The following is a 24,830-nucleotide window of genomic DNA, read 5'->3' as shown; positions in this document are numbered from 1 at the left end:
GGATTGGGGAAGAAAGATGAGGATTCAGAGTAAGAAAGAGGGTAGAGGGGAGGAAGAACCACAAGGTGACAGGCGAAACCGGGAGGTGGAGGAGGGTTGAGGTAAAGAGCTGAGAAGTTGAATGGTGAAAGAGATATAGGGCTGGAGAAGGAGGAATCGGATAGGAGAGGACAGAAGGCCATGGAAGAAAGAAACAGGAGGTGGAGTACGAGAGGGAGGTAATAAGCAAATAAGGAGATATGGTGAGAGAGGGAAATGGGAATGGCGAATGGTGAAGGGGCAGGTCATTACTGAAAGTTCGAGAAATCGATATTCATGTCATCAGGTTGGAGGCTACCCAAAGGGAATATAAGATGCTTCTCCTTCAACCTAAGTGTGGCCTCATGGCCATGGACTGACATGTTGGAATGAGAACGGGAAGTGGAATTAAAATGGATGGCTACTGGGAGATCCCACTTGTTCTGGCAGCTGGAGGTAAGGTGCTTGGCAAAGCGGCCTCCCAATCTGCGTCGGGTCTCACCGATATACAGGAGGCCACACCAGGAGCACTGAACACAGCAGATGACCCCAACAGACTCACAGGTGAAGTGTCGCCTCACCTGGAAGGACTGCTTAGGGCCCTGAATGGTAGTGAGGGAGGAGGTTTGGTGAGCACTTGTTCCGCTTGCAAGGATAAGTGCCAGGAGGGAGATTAGAGGGTAGGGACAAACAGACAGTTGCTGTAAGATCAGGCGTGGCAACATAGTTTTTCTAGTTAAAATCAAGACTAAGAAAGTTCAGGCAGATTAGTGAAGAAGCAGATTATCATGAGTGCAATTTAATGTCACTATGTGTGTTAATGCATATCGTGAGGGAAAACAAATTGTAGGGCAAATATTCAATGCAAAGACAGGAGAATGTAGTTGAACAGGAACATTTTGGATTTGGAAAGAATATAGATAATAGAATCACAAATAAAAGAAAATCTGCAGATGCTGGAAATCAAACTAATGCACACAAAATATTGGAGGAACTCAGCAGGCCAGGCAGCATCTATGGAAAAGAGTAAACAGTCGACGCTTTAGGCCGCTTTGGTCCTGATGAAGGGTCTCAGACTGAAACCACAACTGTTTACTCTTTTCCATAGATATTGCCTGGCCTGCTGAGTTCCTCCAGCATTTTGTGTATCTTATGTGGATATGGAATGGTCATTATAGATTAGTACATAATGATGGTTAGACCAAAGTTAGAACCAACCTATTGTAAAAAAAATAGATTGGATATTAAAACCATGAAAATTGCACATGATAAATCAGTGAAAGTATGTTGATGTTGGAAAACCATAGCTAGGATGAATTCTTTCTGTCTGGTGTCTTGAAGATTTGACCTCCACCTTCTCTCTCCCATACCTACTATCACCCTGACTGATGTTACACTCTTTAGTCTTTCACATCTCCCCTGCCCTGCATTTGGAATGTAGCCACATCTACCATTACTTCCATTCTTAATAACCACAGCATCTATGATGTATCTCTATACACATTCCTTGGTATATACAAGTTCCTTCTATTCAAGTTCCTCGGTATATACATCACTGAAGATCTCACCTGGACTGTACATACTGGACGTGTCGCGATAAAAACACAACAGCGCCTCTTTCACCTCAGGCAGCTGAAGAAGTTCGGCATGAGTCCCCAATTCCTGCGGACTTTCTACAGGGGCACCATCCAGAGCATCCTGACTAGCTTTGTCATCGCCTGGTACGGGAACTGTACTTCCCTCAATCGCAGGCGCTGCAGAGAGTGGATCAGACAGCCCAGTGCATCTGTGGATGTGAACTTTCCTCTATTCAGGACATTTACAGGTGCATAAAAAATACCCAAAAGGATCATCAGGGACTCCAGCCACCTTAACCACAAACTGTTTCAGCTGCTACCCTCTGGTAAATGGTACCACAGCTTTGAGGCCAGCACCAACAGGCTCTGGGACAGCTCCTTTCACTAGGCCAACAGATTTATCAATACACATTGATATGGATGCATATCTGACTGTACATACATGTATACAAACAATTATGTATATAATCTTAGTGTTTGGGCAATATCTCCTCACAATTCCCTTCGTTATTGCTTGTACATTGTGATGGAAATGCAACATAAAAATTTTTACTCCCTTGGATATAAGAAAATAATTACAAATACAAATACAGATACAATGGGTGACTGTTCTGCAATGAGCACTGCCAACTTATCCTTTCCCTTTTTTTTACCTTATCATAAATTTCATGCCAATTCATTGATAGTGCAGTGGAGTTAATGACCGAATGCATGATTTCTTGAAATATTTTTAGGTGCACAAACAGCTTTTGTCTTTATAAAATCCTGTCTAAAATGGACTTGCTGCACTGTGCACATTATCTTTTCAGTGTTTTTCCCTTTCCACAATGGGCATATCTTTTAAATGTTGGTAATGCTCTCCCTTTTGTTACAATAATGAAGCCACCATTGTTGTAGAGAGCTCTTCTTTGCTTCTGTAGCAGCGACCGTAACAAAGATATGCTAACGATGAACTCTAATTTAAATCTCCGGTGAGAGGAATATAATTGGGCACCTTTCATTCTAGTTCTCCACATATGAAAAGAGGTTTTTAGCAGCATACATTCAGCTCTTTCTTGAAATACAACTGATATGTATGAACATGTTAATGAAGCTCTTATTGTGGATTCATCCATTTCCACGTTTCATAGATTCAAAGGTTCATTTATTATCAAAGCATTTATCCCTATACAACTCTGAAATTTGTCTTCTCCAGATAGCCATGAAACAAAGAAAGAACACAAAAGTTGGTCAGAGAGAAATGTCGCACCTACCCCCACCCCCCCTACACACACACACAAAACGGCATTCCAATCATCAACACCTTTCCTTTTCCCCCACAAAAAAAGGAACAGGAACATTGACTACCAAAAAACAACCCCACCCCCTCACAAAAATATTAAAATAACATCAACCCCCAAACAACTTCCCCTCACACAACAAAATGGGAAAGGAACGGGAAATAAAAAAAACACAGAATATAAAAACCATAAGTCTGAAAATGTCCTTACTCCATGAATGCAGTAGTCCAATCCATAAACGCAGAACCGCAATTCCATTATTGCGTCACTTTTCATTTGTGGATAACACATTAAAAAACACGTAACACTGAAGCAAGGTACTTTTTCATGCACCACCAATCATTTTATGTTCTCTAAATCTCTTGAAAATGTTATCACCTTTTCTATTTGTGACTGTCTTCATTGAAATTCCAGATCTGAAAATACTTCAATTGGTTTCAGATCTTGAAACCAAAGTTCTAAATGGCATCCATAGCCAATGTACTTAACCCCTTTTACTCTCACATTGACCTCTCTGCCATCTTTGACATAGTCTACATTCTTCCTCAGCACCTTTCCTGTGCTGTCCTACTTAGTGAGATTGTCCTCACTTGTTTCCGGTCTCGGATCTGGTTAAAGTTAGATTAGTTCCAGTGCTCACCCTGTTTTCAGTACCAGCACCATAACTCTCTAAGCTGTAAACATAGGAGTGTGGAGATACTGGTATCTGAATCAAAAATGCAAACTGTTGGAGGAATTCAATAGGCTAAGCAACATCTGTTGGGGTGGGGTGGGTGTTGAGCAGGGAAAGGAATTGTCAAGGTTTTGGATTGAAACTCTGCATCTTGACCTGAAGCATCAACAGTCCCTAACCCCTCCCCACAGATGCTCAATTAGTTCCTCCATAGAATCATATATTAGGATAGCATGGGAACAGGTCCCTTAGCCAATATTCCTCTAAATCTATCTTACGTATGTATTCATCCAACCTTTTATTTTTAAACTGTTATCCCTGTACCTGCCTCAGCCACTTCCTCTGTCAGCTCATTCTATATATGCACTACTATATGAAGAAGTTGCTCCTCAGATCCCTTTCAAATCTTCTACCTCTCAACTTAAATCTATGTCCTCTAGTTTTTAGTTGCCCATCCCTGGGGAAAAAAGAACCAAGTGCATTCACCCATCTACACTCCTTGTGAGTTTAATTTTTCACTCTCTCTAAAAAGCCTCAAGACTTATGAGGCTTCTCATGGCAAGTCAACAGACTAATGATTGAGGTGAGGCTCATTTGTAACGACGTTACAAAAGTCGGCATAAAGCAAATATTTTTAAATCTATAGAAAATTGTGGATTATTGATGATTATGTGAAGGGCAATGTGGCTGCATTCATATATGGGCAATAATTTTGCCCTGATGGTGGGTAGGTGAAACTATATTTACTCTTCCATTCACAAACAAGAGAGAATCTGCAGATGCTGGAAATCTAAGCAACACACACAAAATGCTGGAGGAACTCAGCAGGCCAGGCAGCATCTGTGGGGAAAAAAGTACAGTCGACGTTTTGGGCTGAGACCCTTGGCAGGATTGAGCTTGGAGCCAAACCCTGAGGCACCATAGCACAAATGGCACTTGAATGCTTTTCAATCTGTTCAGGAATAACAGCAATGTAATAACTCATCAATGTTAGTATGTGATGCAGTGAAGTAAATTGAGAGAGAAACAAAAATTAGGAAGCAACAATTCAGCCTGTCCTTTTTATACAATATCCTGCTTCAGAGTGCTGGTGGAAAGTTGTGTTAAGAATTCTGCAGAAAAATTTGCTGGACATTCATCTAATTGTATAAGAAAGGCTAAAGAAAAAGAACTATAAATATGGCCCTCTGTGCTTATTTTCCCCCAAAGGTTAAATAGGAGATTCAAAATCATCCTTTCAAGTGCAATATTGGCTTAAACTTCATCACAGAAATTCAAGGCCCTAGGTATTAAAATTCTTTTATTGAAAATATGCAAAAGAGCTGTAAATAAGGTGGAGCTGACCTTCAGGCCTAGTATGCTACATCCTGGAAATTAGAAAATCTGATGGTGAACTAATAAAACTTTTCGATTAAGAGGAACTGATGGGGGAGATAGAAAGAAAGTGCTTCCATTGCTTGAGGAATCTAGGACAAGGGGGCATCATATGAAAATGAGGCCAGGATTTTCAGGAGCACATGAAGAAGGCAAGACCATGGAACTCTCTTCCATAAATAACTGATGCTAGATCAATTGTGAATTTTAGGCCTGGGCTTCAAAGGATTTAGTTAACTATTGGTCCCAAAGGCAAAAGCAAATACAATGGATTACAGTTAATTGGGCAGCCATTTATTTGAAACAACAGTTAAGGAACAAAAATGAATCAAGAAAATAGCTGGGATTCCCTTTGTTTATTTGGGACATTATGCCACTTAATTGGGACAGGTGATTGTTGCCAATGTTTCTAACTAGCGTCAATCAAGTGCATTTACGTGGCTGTGTGGCATTTGCGTGCTTAGAGTGAACAGTTTTTAAATAGCCTTAGCTGTATGTGTTTGTGTTCAAAAGGAAGTGATTTTTCTTACTGATAATTGATGAGAAATAAGCAGAAAGACAATTTGGAACTGTTTTGCTCACTGTGGTTTCAAGCATTCAGGCTTGAAGATACCAGATATGGCTAGGAGTAAAAATGCAACAATTTCACTACTTCAATAAGTGGGAACTATAAAGAATTTGAAGATATTGACAATCATCTTGAATGTTACAATGAAAATGAAGATTTGAAATATGCAATCATCAGAAGCATTGTATGAAGACAGTTTATTTGCATTAGGTGTCTGCATTGATTTTGTTAATTTACAGTCAATCAAAAGAACATGACAGTGTATACTGAATGAATTCTAATGTCGATAACTATTAGGAACCACAGTTTAGGAGTACTGTAGTATTATTATTAGAGTTCTAATTTGTTCTGTATTTAATTTAAACAGATAATTTCTTACTCAGTTAAATGATAGTTTGTTTTTTTTCTATGTTTTGACTATTTCCATGAAACTTCAGCTAATTGGAGCAGCCGCTTAATTGAGCCAAAATGAATTGGTCCCAATGTGTCCCAATTAATCAGAATCCTCTGTATATGATATCGATCAGCTATAATCTCACTGAAAAGAGAAATAGGCTCAAGGTCTCTTCTTGTTCCCATGTTCCTAAATCATAGGTGTAAAACAAAAAGGCAAGTGATATTTTTTCAAAGACATTTTATTAGTACGATAGAAAATGGCTGCTTGCTTAACAGATATGTTGGGTGTTCAAACTCCACATGAGCTGCTTCTTCCTTCCGTTAGTTGAACACTTTGAGCAGAATGCCATCACACTCTATCAGTGCTAGAGCACTCAGTGGTGCATCAACTATCCCAAATGATTAGCAATATCTTCCTGAAGCCACACTATCATTATCTTCCCAGTTACTACTTTCCTCAGCCAGACATTTCACAAATAGCTGGCTGCTACCTATCTGTTGGCTCTTTGGCTAAATCAGCAGCTTGATCAAATAGCTCATTTGTAGCATTTGGTCTCATCTGTTCTCATAAATAAAAAGGTGAGGAGTTCCCACTACAATAGTGTATCACTGTACATAATTTATTTTAAATGTAATTTTTAAGATTTCATTCTTTGGATATAAATACCATTAACAAAGTGTGGATATAATGTTCATACCCAATTGGCCTTTCTTAATGGCTGTTGTTCTTGTGGTGAACACTTCACCAAATAATTGTAACCAAGTATCACGTTAGGAAAATTTAGAGGGCAATTAAGAATCTGTCACATTTCTATGACTCTAGAAGCAAATGTAAGTCAAACTACTGTAGGAAAGCAGATTTCCTTCCCTAAAAGAACTGAAATAAATGGGGTTTTGTAACAATCCAATAGGTTATTGGACACCATGACAAGTACAACTTAATTATGGCAGATTAATACCACCAAAATCAAAGATGGTATGTTGCCTTCTGGGTGCCAGGGTCCAGGATATCGCAGATCGAGCCCTCAGCATTCTTAAGTGGAAAGGTGAACAGCCAGAGGTCAGGGTCCATGGAGGTACCAATGACATAGGTAGGACGAGTGACAAGGTTCTGCAAAGGGAGTTAGGTGCTAAGTTAAAGGGCAGGACCTCCAGGGTTGTGATCTCAGGACTACTACCCGTGCCAGAGTCAAAAGGAGTGGGGCAGATCAGCATCGACTTTATCGACTTTATACAGATTACAGAGAAGGAAGTGTTTGCTGTCCTGAGGCAAATCAGTGTGGCCTGACAAGGTGTTCCCTCGGACCATGCAGGAGGCAAGAACAGAAACTACAGGGGTCCTAGCAGAGATATTTAAATCATCCTTAGTGACAGGTGGGGTACCGTACAGTTGGAGGATAGCTAATATTCCACTGTTTAAGAAAGCCTCTAAAAGTAAACAAAAAAATATAGGCTGGTAAGCCTGACATCAGTAGTTGGAAAGTTACATAGAAACATAGAACATAGAAAAATCTACAGCACAATACAGGCCCTTCGGCCTCACAATGCAGTGCCAAACATGTACTTACCTTAGAAATTACCTAGAATTACCCATAGCCCTCTATTTCTCTAAGCTCCATGTACCTGTCCAGGAGTCTCTTAAAAGACCCTATCGTATCCGCCTCCATCACCGTCGCCGGCAGCCCATTTCGCACACTCACCACCCTCTGTGTAAAAGACTTACCCCTGACATCTCCTCTGTACCTACTTCCAAGCACCTTAAAACTGTGCCCTCTCGTGTTAGCCATTTCAACCCTGAGAAAAAGCCTCTGTCTATCCACACGTTATTGAGAAGTATTCTAAGTGATCGGATAAATGAGTATTTGGATAGACAGGGATTGATTAGGGGTAGTCAGCATGACTTCATGCATGGTAGTCATGTCTAACCAATCTTATAGAGTTTTTTGAGGAACTTACCAGGAAAGTGGTTGAAGGCAAGACAATAGATGGTGATTAACTGTGTGAAAACTATTTCGGACCCAGAGAATCTCCAAGAGGAAATAAGATGATTACACATGACGTTCCTCCAGAATGGCGACAAGGTGAAGGAAATCAATTGGGCCCTTAAGAATGCCGATGGAAAAACCAGGAGACATAACAATGAGGAGAAATCAGTCACTACCACCTGTCTTCCCTATGTTTCCACAGTTTCTGGAAGGATCGCAAGGATTTTGAATAAATATCGGATTAACTCCATCCATAGACCTGTAAGGAACAAACTTGATTGTAGAAAGGTGGGACAGTGGAAACCTGATTGGATGAGGACTAACCAATCAGGAGGGACAGACGATGCGTGTATAAATGCCTCTGGACTGGGCATGCCCAGGCATCATCCATGATGAAGATGGTAGAGTTTGTCATCAAAACATTGGTTAAAATTGATACCAGTACCCAGCTGGAAGCCCGAGAAGAGTTTATTCGTCATACACACCAGGAAAGCACTAGATCCTTTTTTATGAATGTTTTCAACATGGACTTTACTGAGACATTCAACAAGGTTCTTCAGGGGAGGTTGGTCAAGAAGGTTCAGTTGCTCAGCCTTCAAGATGTGGTAGTGAATTAGATCAGATATTGTCCTTGTGGAAGAAGAGTGGTAGTAGATGATTACCTCTCTGACTGGAGGCCTGTAATTAATGGTGTGCTATAGGGATTGGTGCTGGGTTCTTTGTTGTTTGTCATCTATATCAATGGTCTGGATGATAATGTGATTAACTGGATCAGCAAATTTGCAAATGACACCAATATAAGCAAGAAAGGATAGAAAGAAAAACTATCAGAGTTTGCATTGGAATCTGGACCAGCTGGAAAAGTGGGCAGGAAAACGGCAGATGGAATTTAATATAGACAAGCATGAAGTATGGTTCTTCAGTAGGATCAACCAGGGCAGGGAATTTGAGGGCACTAAGGAGTAGCACCTGGGAATACAGGTCTATTATTCATTGAAAGTGGCATCATAGGCAGATAGGCAAAGAAAGCTTTTGGCATATTGGCCTTCATAAATCAAAGTACTGAGTACAGGAGATGGGATATAATGTTGAAGTTGCATAAGATGTAGGTGAGTCCTAATTTGGAGTCTTGTGTGCAATTTTGGTCACCTACCTAGAGGAAATATTTAAATAAGGTTGAAAGAGTACAGAGAAAATATACAAAGATGTTACCAGGACGGGAGGACCTGAGTTATAAGGAAAGATTGAATAGGTTAGGACTTAATTCCTTGGAATGTGCAAGAATGAGGAGAGATTTGATTGAAGATAGAAGTATTAGGAAGGGTTTGGAAAAAAAAATTGAATTAAACTTTGTTCTCAATCTTTACTAGCTAAGTATTGCACAAGATTGGGATCATGAGGGTGAGAAGATAAGACTCTGCCTCTGTCTTGCTTGTGCTAGCTAACAATAGTTATTCTTTTATTTATTAATTTACAGGATGTGAGCTTTGCCAAATAAGCCAGCATTTATTGCCCATCCCGAGTTGCCCTTGAGAAGGTGGTGATGAGCTGCCTTTTTGAACACCTGCAGTCCTTGAGGTGTAGGTACACCCACAGTGCTGTTAGGGAAGGAATTCCATGATTTTGACCCAGCGACAATGAAAGAACAGCGATATGTTTCCAAGTCAGGACGGTGAGCGACTTGGAGGGGGATCTCCAAGAAGTAGTGATCCCAGGTATCTGCTGTTCTCGTCCTTCTAAATGGTAGTGGTCATTAGTCTGGAAGCTGCTGCCTTAGGAACTTTGGTGTGTTGTTGCAGTGCATCGTGTAGACAGTACACACTCCTGCAACTGTCCATCGATGATGGAGGGACTGGATGCTTGCGGAAAGGGTACCAATCAAGTGGGCTGCCTTCTACTGGATGGTATCAAGCTTCTTGAGTGTTGATGGAGCTGCACTCATTCAGATAACTGGTGAGTATTCCATTACACTCATGACCTGAGCCTTGTAGATGGTGGACAGTCTTTGGGGAGTCAGGAGGTGAGTTACATGCCGCAGGGTTCCTAGCCTTTGACCTGCTCTGGTAGCCTTGGTGTTTATATGGCTAGATCAGTTCAGTTTCCTGTCAATGGTACCCCCTAGGATGTTGATAGTGGGGGATTCAGTGATGGTGTTGCCATTGAATGTCAAGGGATGATGGATAGAGCTGCTCTGGTTGGAGAAGGTCATTGCCTGGCACTTGCATGGTTTGAGTGTTACTTGCCACTTGTCAGCCCAAGCCTGGATATTGTCCAGGTCCTGCTGCATTTGGGTATGAACTGCTTCACTATGTCAGGAGTCCTGAATGGTGCAGAACATTGGGTAGTCATCTGCGAACATCTCCACTTCTGACCTTATGACGGAAGGAAGGTCATTGATGAAACAGCTGAAGATGGTTGGTCCTAGGACACTTCCCTGAGGAAATCCTACAGTGAAGTCCTGAGGGTGAGATGATTGAACTCCAATCACCACAACCATCTTCCTTTGTGTCAGGTATGAATCTAACCAGCAAAGGGTTTTCTGCCTAATTCCCACTGACTCCATTTTAGCTAGGGAACTTTGATGCCATTCTCAGTCAAATGCTGCCTTGATAGAAACATAGAAACACAGAAAATAGGTGATGTTGAGAGCTATCACTCACACCTCACCGCTGGTGTTTAGCTCTTTAGCCCATGTTTGGGCCCAGGAGGTGATGAGGTCAGGAGCTGAGCGGCCTTGATGGAACCCAAACTGGACCTCCAAAAGCAGGTTATTGCCAAGGAGGTGCTGCCTGATAGGTCATACCAATAATGAGGTATTGCTGATGCTGATGCTGAAACAAAGTGATTTACAGCCTGTCTCATGCCAATAATAACGTATTGCTGTCCTTTGTCTGAGTCCGTCAGGCCAAAGGGGGAACTGAATGTGGACATGCAGTTCTAATTTTAGGTACCGTGCGAAAGCGTTTGTCGACTGGTTGATACCTAACAAGTGTTTCTTGAAATTGCTGACCAAGTATGTTTAGCTGTTGGCTATTGCCCAAAATTTACCGTATAAATTTAAGATGTAACCTGACATTGACAAAGTCATAAGGCAAAGGCTCCCTGTGATCATGTTTTAAAGGGTTAACTGTACACAGAGGTCTGTGTCTTTATTTCTGTTTGATAGTGGGGTAAATTCTCTTACAGTAAAATATGGTAAAACAGGGTAAATTCTTCAACAGGGATAGGGTAAATGCGAGCAGGCTTTTTCCACTGGGTGGGACACCAACTAGAGATCATGGGTTAAGGTTGAAAGGTAGAAAGTTTAAGGGGAACATGAGGGAAATCTTCACTCAGAGTTTCGTGAGAGTGTGGAATGAGCTGCCAGCACATGTGGTGCATGCAAGGTAAATTTCAATATTGAAGAGAAGTTTGGGTAGGTACATAAATGGGAGGAGTATGGAGGGCTATAGCCCATGTGCAGATCGATAGGAGTAGGCTGTTTAAATGGTTTGGCACTTATTAGATGGGCCAAAGGGCCTGTTTCTGTGCTGTACTTTTCTATGACTCTATGACTATAAAAACAAACTGAGAATCATTACATCAACATGCACAAAATGCTGAAGGAACTCAACAGGCCAGGCAGCATCTATGGAAAATAGTACAATCAACTATTTGGACCGAGACCCATACTCTTTTCCATAGATGCTACCTGTCCTGCTGAGTTCCTGCAGCATTTTGTGTGTGTTGCTTGGATTTCCAACATCCACAGATTTTCCCTTGTTCGAGAATCATTACAGGCCTTATTTCAGTCAATTGAATTTGTGCCATATTTCTAAAGGCATACACAACCGCAACCCCCCCACGTCTGTCATCATGCCCAACAATATATCTTATCTGTAATTATCTATCTAACTTATTTTTCAAAGTCACATTGCAGTCAGCCTTCACCAGACTATCATACAATGTATTATTTCCATAACCACTTTCAACAATCATCTTCTGGTCCTTGACCCCACAGCTAATTGGAACAGCTTTTCTCTAAACCTAACAAGTGTTTTGCTTCTCACCTTTTAACAAGCTTGTTCACACCAGACTTAAATCACACATCAACTCTAATGTCATATGCTTAATAGATCTGTTAAGAATGAAAACCATTGCAAAGTTACCATCTTCTTTGCCAATTATAAAAGAGCCAGCAGAAGAAATATTAAAAATTGCAAAAGCTCCTTCAATTTCAAAGGAAGTGACTAGGACTGAAGTTTGGTAATTTTTTTTATCAGTTTAAGATTTTTCAACAGGTTTTGGAACTAATAAAGAAACAGATTCTTTCAGGTAAATCTTGCAGCATAGCACGTTGGGGAGGAGGAGTATTTTACCCATTGTTACTGTGCCAGCTCTTTCAAAGATCTATTCATTTGGTTTAATGTCCCTGATCTTTCCGCATTTTCTTGACTGCCAGGGATATGTTGAGCACAGAGTCCCAGCTAAAAAGGACCCAAATCAACCCAGGAGCATTCTGTACTCTGAGGATGTGTAGGTAGTAACAGGCTGCAGATGTGAAAGGTGCAGGTGGAATCACTTTCCATGCATCTCATGCCACAAGCAGCAGAAGACCTGATTAAGAAATACATGTTGGGTCTTGACCAAGAACATTAAAGGCCCAAACGCCAAGACTGGAAGAGTTGGCCAACTAGAAGTTAGGAAACTGATTTCCTCTTCCATAGGCAGGCATAGGCTGGAACCTAATGTTCATTAGCATTACCGAAATAATAATTGTACCAGAATAATTCATTACTTGTTCTGAGTTTTGATCAGTGGTGCAACTAGTGTGTTCCATATTATGTAATGGCTCTCTGCATGGGACACCAAGCTCACCATCTCACTCAATGCCCTGTGCACACAATATACACTGGGAAGCACCCAGATGGTGTTTATTTGCTGCAATCATTAAGATCATGAAAAACGTTTGAATAAGTTCTTTGTCTCAAGATTCAACTGGTCTATCTAAAACAATAATTGGAAGTATGCAGTATCAGTATCTTCTTTATTTAGAGATACAGGTTGTCAACAGGCTCTTCCAGTCCAATCAGCCCACGCCACCCAATTACACACTATTAAACTATTAACCTGTACATCTTTGGAATATGGGAAGAAACTGAAGCTCCAGGAGGAATCAGATGTGGTCACGGGTAGAACATATAAACTCCTTACAGGCAGCAGTGGGAAATGAACCCAGGTCGCTGCTGCTATAATAGTGTTACATTAACCTCTACAATACAATGCTTCCCAACGTATGAAACAGCTGTTACACAGGTGATCATTTTTCTCTTGTGGGTCTTTACAGTTAAAATAGTCTAATTCATCTAGACTTGCAGTGATTTCAAAAAAACATCTAAATTCCATTCTGATAATTTCTTTTATTTATAGTGGATATTTAACCTCTGTTCATGGTTTTTAAATTACTCTCAGCATTGAAAGCAACTTCTTTCCGAATTGACAAGTTTCAGTGAATACATAACAGGCTCTGTATCCTTGAATAAATTATCACTTTTAATTGAATTTGGAATTCTCCAACATTTGCATGAATGAAATAATTTAAAAAATGATCTTGATCCATATTAAACAATATTAGCTTTGTGCTATTTAGTCATTCCTTAAAAGAAATTAAACAGAAATAAAGGTCAGGAGAGGACATATTTAAGAGGTTCATGTTTGTTACATTTCACTTGTGCATTGTAACGTTGTTCAAACACTCTAAATTTTCATTCACCGATGTATTGGAGTTAATGACAGAGTGCCACTAAAATTGATGCAGTGTACTTGTAATGAGGACTGTCAAAGGAAGGGTTTTATTTATGTCTGTAATGATTGGGGTCCCTCTCGGCATGTGCCTTTCTCCCCACCTCATCCAGGACATATACCAGAAGCACAGTCAAGGATCCCACAATCCATCAGGCAGAAGGTACCGCAGTATAAGAAAAAGAACTGGTAAGCTGGGTAACATCTTCTTCCCCCAGGCTGTCAGACTTCTGAACACTCTGTTACCAGCTATTATTGATGACAGCACCAGTAGCATTATACTGCTGTATATTTAATTATATGTGCTTTATGTCAAATTTCATATCTGCAGAATATTTTTAAAAAATTATCTGTAATATTATGTTAATAGTATTTTATCTGCAGTATCTGAAATACAGTATGTACTGGGTTTTGCATGTTGGTTCCAGAGGAATGGTTTTATTTAGCTGTATACGTGTGTACAGTTGAGTGACAATAAAGTTGAACTTGACCTTGCACACTGATCAATCAAGGCAAAGGCCACTGAATAAAAAAGACCACGTACTTGGCATAAAACGTATGCTCTACTAGCACAGGGAGCAGCTACCTCATGACACTGGGAAAATAGCAAATCATCTTCCAAACAAACAAGCGAGTGTCTGCAGATGCTGGAAATCCAAGTAGCACACACAAGATGCTGGAGGAACTCAGCAGGCCAGGCAGCATCTATGGAAAAGAGTGCAGTTGACGTTTCAGGCCAAAACACTTCATCAAGACATATGTCATGAGTCCTGATGAAGGGCCTTGGCCTAAAACGTCGACTGTTTATTCTTTTCCATAGATGCTGCTTGGCCTGCTGAGTTCCTCCAGCATTTTGTGGGTGTTGCTCAGATTCAAGTTCCAGCATCTGCAGATTTTTATTGTTTGTGATCCATTATTCTGAATCACAATACTCTGGATTGTGTAATGTCCTATGTTATTGTTCGAGTCAGCCCTTGAATAGAGTGAATTACTGTGGGATGTATGCTTAGGAGGAACATATGATCTTCAGCCTTGAGCTCCAAAAACTTATCATCAAAGTTTACCACGTGGATCTATTATAGCAAGGTCATTACTGTTGAATTATTTGACAACATTGGGAAAGAAAATGTGAAATGGAGAGGCCTTTGTCCTTTTTCATGTAACAATTCCAAAACTGTATGATGGTGAGGGACATCAGAACTTAATAAATTTGCTCATTCTGACAGAATTTTACATTGAAAACGTTTGCAACAATTTCAACTTTCAGGATTTTCCTGGTATCTGTCCCATCTATTAGTTGCCAAGTTGCCCTCCATTACACTTAGCTCAGTGGTCTCTGACCTCCAGGCCGCAGACCAATTACCGATCCATGAAGAATGCAGCGGTAGCCGGAGCGCACCCAGCACATCCTTAAGAAAAAAGCCAAAATAAACAAGCTAATTAATTAGGTGCCGCCCGGCACGTAAATGTCGGCCCAGATCAGAGGCAATTGCCGATTGCGTCGCCTCTGATCTGGGCCGAAAATTCATGCCGGGCGGCATCTAATTAATTAGCTTGTTTATTTCGGGTTTTTTTGTAAAGATGTGCTGGGTGCGTACTGGCTACCGCTGTACCGCTGCATGCCTCGCGGATCAGTATTGGTCCGCAGTCCAGAGGCTGGGGACCACTGACTTAGCTGGACCTGGTAGGAATTCAGATCTCTCCTGTGACCTATTGATTGTAGGGATTGCTTTGTTAGATAATTAACTTGTAATTTATTTTTGCATGGTGCATTGAAAAATGTGTGGTAGATTTCCTGGGCTTATTCAATGGCCTAGAAATAATCTGGACCCAGCAGGTCAAGCAGCATCAGTGGAAGCAAAGGTGTTGTTATATTTCTATTCAAAACTCTACATCGTTTTCAACCTGAAACATTGATAGTTCCTTTCCCTCACAGATGCTGTTCACTAAATCGATTTTCTGCGCAAGTTGTTGCTCCAGATTCTGTCATCTGCAGTCTCTTGTGTTTTTGTTCTACGGTCTGTCAGGCATTACAAATTTAGATATAGCTTTGAGCCAGGCTTGGGCTGCTGAAATGACACCGACAGTGGCTGTGATGTGCCCATGGTAGGAAGTTCCAGCCATAAAAATCAAAGAACCATTAAATCATACAGCAAGAAACATGCTCTTTGCCCCAGCATGCCCATTAGGATAGGTAATTCCCACTGTCAGACAGGATATACCACAGGTTATGGCAGGAAGCAAAAGAGTACACTACTGGGGCAATGATCTTTGCGTCCTCCCTCACCACAAAACTGGTACCAGAGGATTGAAAGATGACAAATGTTATTCCATTGTTGAAGAAAAATAATAGGGGCAGTCCTACGAATTATACACCAGTGAGTATTACATCAGTAGTTGCCAAACAATTGGTGAGAATTCTTAGAGACAGGATTTACAAGCATTTTGAGAAGCATAGAATGATTAGAAATAGACATCGCTCTATGATGGGCTGGTGTACCGTTTAAGCCTAATTGATTTTTTCAAGGAAGTGGCAAACAAATCAATGAAGGTAGAGTAATGGATGTGATGTAAACAGATTTTCATAAGGCTTTTGACAAAGTTCCCCATGGTAGCTAATGAGAAACAAGTACTAGTTTTGCTGAGTACATTGGATGGAAAAGCATTTAGTTTGCTTTGGAGTTTGACTGCTCTAACTAAACCAGCCAGAATGAGCATTGATGATATGGCGAAAGTAATGCAGGGACATTTAGAACCAAAATCATTGTTGATTGCAGAAAACTTTAGGTTTCATAAGTGGAATCAAAAGGAAAGGGGGTCCACGTCAACGTACATGGCTGAATTGACAAAGTTGTCTGAACATTGTCAGTTCAGTGATTGGCTTCCTGATGCAATCAGAAATCATTTAATTTGTGGAATCTTACAAGAAAGCATTCAAAACTAGCTCCAAACTGAAACACAACTTACATTTGAAGGAGTAGTTGAAATAGCTGTATCAATGGAAACAGCAGGCAGAGATGCAGTCAGGAATGAAAGTGACTATGAACAAAATTGCCACATCTAAACAGAAACCAGACAGGTCAAACAAATATTGTTAATACTGTGGTAGGGGCTCATGTAAACCAGACCTATGCAGATTTAAATGCAAAACTTGCAGAAAATGCAACAAAGTAAGATACATGCAAAGAGCATGCCGGGCAGACAAAAATAAGTGAACTACACAAGGAAGAAAAAAAAGATAAAAAGTCAAGTTGCAGTATTAAAAGAAGTACTAATCTGCATGCTGTTGCTGAAAAACCTGATAAAGATGAGAGTGACACAGGGTTGAGTACCTTTAAGATTTACAATGAGAAAACTAATAATAGACAAGCAAACAGGAGGAAGTATGCAGATGCTGGAAATTCAAGCAACACACACAAAATGCTGATGGAACACAGCAGGCCAAGCAGCATCTATAGGAAGAAGTACAGTCGACATTTCAGGCCGAGACCCTTTGTCAGGACTAACTGAAAGAAGAGATAGTAAGAGATTTGAAAGTGGGAGGGGGAGGGGGAGGGGGAGATCCGAAATGATAGGAGAAGACAGCTTGGAGATGGAGCTGAGAGCTGGAAAGTAGATTGGCAAAAGGGATACGAGGCTGGAGAAGGGAGAGGATCATGGGACGGGAGGCCTAGGGAGAAAGAAAAGGAGGAGGGGAGACCAGAGGAAGATGGAGAGCAGGCAAAGAGTTATTGTGAGAGGGACAGAGAGAAAAAAAAGAGAAGAAAAAAAGGAAAAAAACTGATAGATAAATAAATAAATAAATAAATAGATAGATAGATAGATAGATAAATAAGGGGTGGGATAAGAAGTGGAGGATGCGCATTAACAGAAGTTAGAGAGATCAATGTTCATGCCATCAGGTTGGAGGCTACCCAGACGGAATACAAGGTGTTGTTCCTCCAACCTGAGTGTGGCTTCATCTTGACGGTAGAGGAGGTCATGGATTGACATATCAGAATGGGACGTGAAATTAAAATGTGTGATATACTGTGTCCGGTGCTCCCGGTGTGGCCTTCTATATTTTTTTTTCTCTCTCTGTCTCTCTCACAATAACTCCTTGCCTACTCTCCATCTTCTGTACTCATTGTTTATTTATATTTGCATTTGCACAGTTTTTTGATCTTGATCCTGTTTACAGTTACTGATTTGCTAAGTAAGCCCACAGGAACAGGAATCTCAAGGTCGTATGTAGTGACGTGTATGTACTCTGATAATAAATTTTACTTTGAACTTTGAACATTGAAGTCCCAATGACAGTGTGTACGATATTTGATCTGCTATTAAGGAATGACACAGGGCAGGTGACAGAAGTTTGTGTAGGGGAACACTTTGTATCTAGTGGTCACAATGCCATTAGATTAAAATTAAATATGCAAAAAGGTAGTCTGGTTCATGGGTAGAGGTTCTAAATTGGCAAAAGGCTTATATATTATCATTCTGATCTTTCAGAGGACCAACTTTGTTCCTGGCAAACCTTTTTCTCTTAACATATCTGTAGAATCCCGAGGGAACACTTTGTGGCATTGCTTTGCTTCTACTTGTGCATGGCAGGAGAGAGTAGGGAGGACTTTGTGGTTCTAATGTTTTAACTGTTACTCATTCTTTGGAGCATTCTTCTGGTTTTTATGAATGTCTGTGAAGAACAAGAATTTCAGGATGTATACTCCATATATTTCTCTGATATTGAACGGAATTATTGAACTATTAGTATTAGAAAGGATCTGGTAAGTGTGGATTGGGACAGGCTGTTCTCTGGCAAAGGTGTACTTAGTTAATGGGAGGCCCTCAAATTTGAAATTCTGAAAGTACAAAGCTTATACGCGCCTGTCAGAATAAAAGGTAAAGATGACAGGTGCAACGAACCTTGGTTTTCAAGGGATATTGCGGCCCTAGTTAAGAAAGAAAAGGAGGTGCATTGCAGAAATAGGCAGGTAGGAACAAATGAGGTGCTTATGGAGTATAAGAAATGCAAGAGAACACTTAATAAAGAAATCAGGAGGGTTAAAAGAAGGCAGAAGGTTACCTCAGCAGGCAAGGTAAAGAAAAATCTTAAGGGGTTCTACAGATATGTTAAGAGCAAAAGGATTGCAAGGCCCAAAATTGGCCCTCTGAAAGATCTGAATAGTAATCCATGCATAGAGTCAAAAGAAATTGGGAGGATCTTAAACACATTTTTTGCGTCTGTGTTTACTCAGGAGATGGACACAGACCTACAGAAGTAAGCACATCAACATCATCTTCAAGGACTCTATACAGATTACACAAGAGGTGTCGTTTGCTGTCTTGAGCCAAATTAGGGTGGATAAATCCCCAGGGTCTACACAAAATAATCTGCAGATGCTGTTGTCAAAGGAACACTCACAATGTGCTGGAGGACCTCAGCAGGTCAGTCAGCATCAGTTGAAAAGATTAGTCGACGTTTCGGGCCCAAACCCTTCGTCAGGACTGAAGGAAGAACTTTGGGGAGGGTTTGAAGAATGCTGGTAGTTGAAAAAAGCAGTCATTTGAAAAACAAAGGGGTGGGGGAGGGGAAGCAGGGAGGTGACTGGCAGGAGAACAATGCGCAGTAGTAGAAGGAGGTGGAACTATGAGGGAGGTGATGTGAAATAGGCGTAGAGGAAGGGAGGGGGAGGGATTTACCGGAAGTTGGAGAATTCTATGTTCATACCAAGGGGCTGGAGACTACCTAGACAGTATATGAGGTGTTGCTCCTCCAACCTGAGTTTAGCCTCATCATGGCAGTAGAGGAGGCCATGTATGGACATATCTGAATGGGAATGAGAAGCAGAGTTGAAGTGGGTGGCTACCGGGAGATCCTGTCTGTTGTGGCAGACGGAGTGAAGTTGCTCAACGAAGTGGTCCCCCAATCTGCGTCTGACAAGGTGTTCCCTCAAATCCTGTGAGAGGCAAGTGCAGAAATTGCTGGGACCCTAACAGGGGTTACTTAAATCATCTTTAGTGACTGGTGAGGTGCTGAAGGATTGGAGGATAGCCAATGTTGTTCTGCTATTTAAGAAAGGCTCTAAAAATAAACCTGGAAATTATAGGCCAGTGAGTCTGACATCAGTAGTGAAAATGTTTTTGGGAGGTATTCTAAAGGACTGGATATATGAGTTTTTGGATAGACATGGACCGACTAAGAATAGTCAGCATGGCTTCATGCATGGTAGGTCGTGTCTAACCAACATTAGAGAGATACTGGAAAGGTATAAATAACATTGAAAGAATACAGAGAAAAGTTACAAGGATGTTGCCGGATCTGGAGGACCCGAGTTATTGGGAAAGATTGAATAGGTTCAGACTTTATTCCTTGCAGGGTAAAAGACTGACAAGAGATTTGATAGAGTTACGCAAAATTATGAAGGGTATAGATAGGATAAATGCAGCCAGGCTTTTTCCACTGAGGTTGGTGGGACTACAACCAGAGGCCATGGGTTAATGGTAAAAGGTGACATGTTTAGGGGATCATGACATCTTCATTCAGGGGATCTTGAGAGTGTGGAATGAGCTGCAAGTGCAAGTGGTGCATGTGAGCTTGATTTCAACACTTAAGAGAATTTAGGATAGGCATGTGGATGGTAGAGGTATGATGCCAGTGTAGGTCGATGGGAGTATGCAGGTTAAATGGCTCAGCATGGACTAAATGGGCCAAAGGGCCTGCTTCATGGCTGTACTTTTTGATGACTCATTATATGACAATAATTTTTGCTATTATGCTGTCTATGACTTCCCTTGTTAGCTACAGTTATGTCATCCTGCCTTTAGTTTACTTCTTCATCTTTGGAATGTATCTATCCTGTGCCTCACAGAAACTCCAACCATTGCTGTTCTGCCGTCATCCCTGCTAGTGTCCCCTTTCAGTCAACTTCGGCCAGTTCCTCTCTCATGCCTCTGTAATTCCCTGAACTCCAATGTAATACTGATACATCTGACTTTATCTTCTCCCTTTCAAACTACAGGGAGAGTTCACAAATGCCCAATGCAACAGTGATGAGGTAAAATATAGCTTGAGAAATTTGAAAATAGAATGATAATTTTGATGTCCATTGTGGCAAGGAAGTGCTAAAATAGTCAAAAAGTGCAAGAGTATTTGGGTTTTTTGAATGTTTTGCGAGCACAATCAATTTTAAATAACATGCAAAGCAGGTGACGGCAAATCCACTGACACATTATGCATACAGTCTAATTTACTTTCTACTGAATTAGAAAAAAAAAACTAAAGTATGCTGGAGGCAGCTGATGCCTATCATATTTTCTCCCCCATGACTCAATCAATGGAATTCCTGATAAGTTGAATCCTATATGAATTGGAGCTTATATAGTTTCATACTGAGCTGTCACATATTCTTCTATACTGGCAAACACTTCTTCAACACCCCTCTATTCCAGTAAATGACAGAAGCTTCAAATCATACATCCAGTTTAAAATGAATGCAACTACTTAGCTGTTTCAACATGATATCCCACAAGATGTTGGAAGATGAATCCTTAGCTTCAAGAATCTTCGATTACCTCAGCACTATTCAAGACATATTACCATCGTTAACATTGTACATTTATCTTCAAAGCTCTTTATAGAAACATAGAAACATAGAAAATAGGTGCAGGAGTAGGCCATTTGGCCCTTCGAGCTTGCACCGCCATTTATTATGATCATGGCTGATCATCCAACTCAGAACCCCGCCCCAGCCTTCCCTCCATACCCCCTGACCCCCGTAGCCACAAGGGCCATATCTAACTCCCTCTTAAATATAGCCAATGAATTGGCCTCAACTGTTGGCCAGACTGTTAACTGAGATGTTGTACTCACATCAAAAGATGCTTTCCTCTGAGTAAATAGCTAGAAGAGAAGAAGATTGATGCTTTGTGTGCGTATTTTGATAGATTTATGATACTCTGGGAACATCTTGATGGGTTTATTCTGATGAGCTAATTCACCTTTCTTCACACTGTCATCATCTTCACAAGGCTTATCAGAAAGTCATAACCGCGGAAGCCAAAACATTTGTAGAAGTTATATTGCCTGTGTATGGAATTAGTTAATAAATATTCAATGCTTTATGATATTCGCTGTAACATAGAGGTTAAATTATTTGGCCAGTCATCTAAAGGACTGGGCAAAAGAACTGGAGACACGAGTTTAGATATTTTTATCCTTACAGAATCTGTTCTAAGTATAATTCCATCCCATAGCAATATGGCTGATAATTAAATGCCTTCTGAATCAACATAGCAAGCTGTACCAAACTACTACAGAGTGTAGTTAATCAGAAAGGGCAGATCACTTCTACCTTCCCAGGCGTTATTAAGGTGATAAAAGTGATGGCTACATCCTGTGAATGAATAAAATGCAAGCTGTAAAGCATGTGCTGAATTAATTCATTCCAACATATTCTATTATTTCACTTATGTACATTGTGTTATAATGCACATAGACCAAACAAACAAAATATGTCATGAAAAATTGTGTTCAATAGGAAATATACTTAAACAAAATCATTTATAAAAAAATGGTAAACATTGAATCATAGAAGGCTACTGCAATGAAACAGGCAATTTAAACCTTTGTATCAAGAGTGGGCAAAACAAAAATGTTATTTACCTGCTGCCTTGTTCTCTTTCCATTGACTTATAGGTAACGGCATTTCAGCAACTCACCTGAACAAGTGTTTCTGCATCCACCAAAACTACAAACAGCGAGTTCAAATCCTTGCCACTACTTGTACATTATTTATTCTATAGTACTTCTCTTGGAATGTTAAACAAAAACAATGCTCTGTATTCCCTGCAATAAAAATGCTTGTTTCTCACTTTTCCAAGTCACCATCAACCTGTATTATTAACCATGTTTCTCACTTCACAGGTGCTGCCTGGCCCACTGAGTATTTCTAACATTAGTGTTTTTGTTCCCCTCTAATCCTCTTTCGTTGACTATTAGTGGAATGATGTTGATCAGCTGAGCTATCTGAGCAGTGATCTAATGGAACATGTCAGCTGGCCTTTGTAGAAACCATCTGTTTTCTATTCAGTTGAAATCAACAAAATAGATATTAAGAACTTTTAGAATGGCTGTGTAATTTCCTCTGTGAAATTATTACTTCAAAAGAGATTTTTTTTTGGCTTATATTTTTGTGATTTGCCAGCAAGACCAGAATTTATAGCCCAGGCCTAATTGCTCTTGAGCTGAGTGACATTCGGCCATTTTAGGGGGCAGTTAAGAGTTGACTGCATTATCCTAGGAATGGAATTACAGATCAGCCGAATCCTATTCTCTGAGGAATGGAATGGAAGAGGGGATAACCCAATTGACATCTTCCTAAGTGACACCAAGTCACTGCTTTCAGTATTTGTTCCAATTCTGTGTACTGTTGTACTTAGTGATTTAATGCTGGGAGATGCAAAGTTCCAGTCTCTTTTTCTTGGTGCCTTTACAATTTTGCTTCTATCCATAGTCAAAGTCAGAGTTGAATTTACTGTCATATGCATGAATACGTGTGCACAAGTGCAAGGCACCAAATAAGCAGCATTCATAAGAAAAACATGCATAATTTTTACAATTGAAGCAAAAGAAAAACAAGGTATGCCTGCCTTTTAACCTTCTGCCTAACTCACTAAACTTACTTTGCAAGCATACCAATGAAACAAAAAAAAAGGAGGGTTAATAGGAGGGAAGTGTTAGAATGATCCTGGAATAGATTAGAAATCAGCAGAATATCATAAGCTGTAAATTCCTGTTGGCATATGCAGGTGCTTTGAGGTATCTTGAAAAAAACATTACATGAGTGTGTCTCTTTTTTTTATCTCTTGATTTATATCTAACATTATTTATAGACCAAAATTAAGCTGAAATTGTTTCTGACTTCATGGTGCACTCTCTAATAAAGTTAATTTTTGATATACCCCAAGCTGCCACGATGACTTCATTGCATTTAGTAATATTCATCCCATTCAATTTGATCTCTGTTGATACAGCCCACTGGGAGTAAACTGTAATTAGTGTGATTTTCATTTGCTTGATTTATATTTAGACCAGCTTATTAAAATCAATATAAACTGTTGTCAAATTCTTTTGATATTCATTAAAAATTTATCGTGTAGATAGTAAATGTGTTATTTTTTTCCTTTTTCTGATTAGTGCTTTGCTACTTACAGTTGGAGATTTGTCACCTCATTATTGTATTACTAGTTTTGTTGGTATCTGGCATTTGGTCATTATTACATTGTGAGTAAAATTCAATATGGGTTCTAACCATATGACAGCAAGCCAAGTTTGAGTTCATTTAATGAAACATAAATGATGACAATGACATTATTTTTAAATTGCATGATTGTTATGTTTAATGATGTTTAATCATGTTTAAAGATAATTCACACATCTCTTTTGTTTATTGTGTTTCAATTACCATTGACGTGTACCTCAGCAGATATTTATTGAAGTGATACAGTTGATTTCTATTCCCAGTCCTCTACCATAAAAATCTTATCCTGATGCCATGTGGATGTTCTTCTGATCATTCACACAAAGGTTCCATTACTGCTGTATGCCAGAACATTAGAGGGATGAGTGTGGTCAGCCTTTTCAGATTCCCCTCTTCATACTCAGAGTTGCTGTCTGGAACCAGGTGGTCATGGGACCAAGGTAACAGCAATTTCTCTGTGGCAGAGCACACTTGGCACTGAACATGATGGTGTTTGGTTTAATTCACAATTTTGGCTCAGCATTATCATGAGTCATTTTTCAGATGGGAGATTAAACTAAAGGCCTGTTAGAAGATGATCAAACCGGGCTTTTAAAGAAACTAACCACAGCTTTGAAATAATATGGAAACAGAGTACATCTTGAACAAATTTTCACTTTCCCTTTAAAAAATCTGTAGCAAAAACCAAGAAAGGACATATTTCAAACTGGTATTCACAGACATCCCACCCTGCAAAAACTTATTTCAGGGCGGTAGCACCATCAATTTGTAGGAGACTCCCGGAACTTCCGGGAGAGGTGGGATGTCTGCAATAGAGTAGCTCCTGAGCAGCTAGCCAGCTAGTTTAAGTAACATTAGCTATGCTAATGAATGAATGACACCTGTTAAACTCACCTCAACATGTCTTTTACAGTCTTAACCCACCATGGGCAGTAGA

This window comes from Mobula hypostoma, chromosome 17 (genome assembly GCF_963921235.1).
Source record: "Mobula hypostoma chromosome 17, sMobHyp1.1, whole genome shotgun sequence".
NCBI classification, from domain to species: domain Eukaryota; kingdom Metazoa; phylum Chordata; class Chondrichthyes; order Myliobatiformes; family Myliobatidae; genus Mobula; species Mobula hypostoma.
This window is presented reverse-complemented; position numbering follows the sequence as displayed.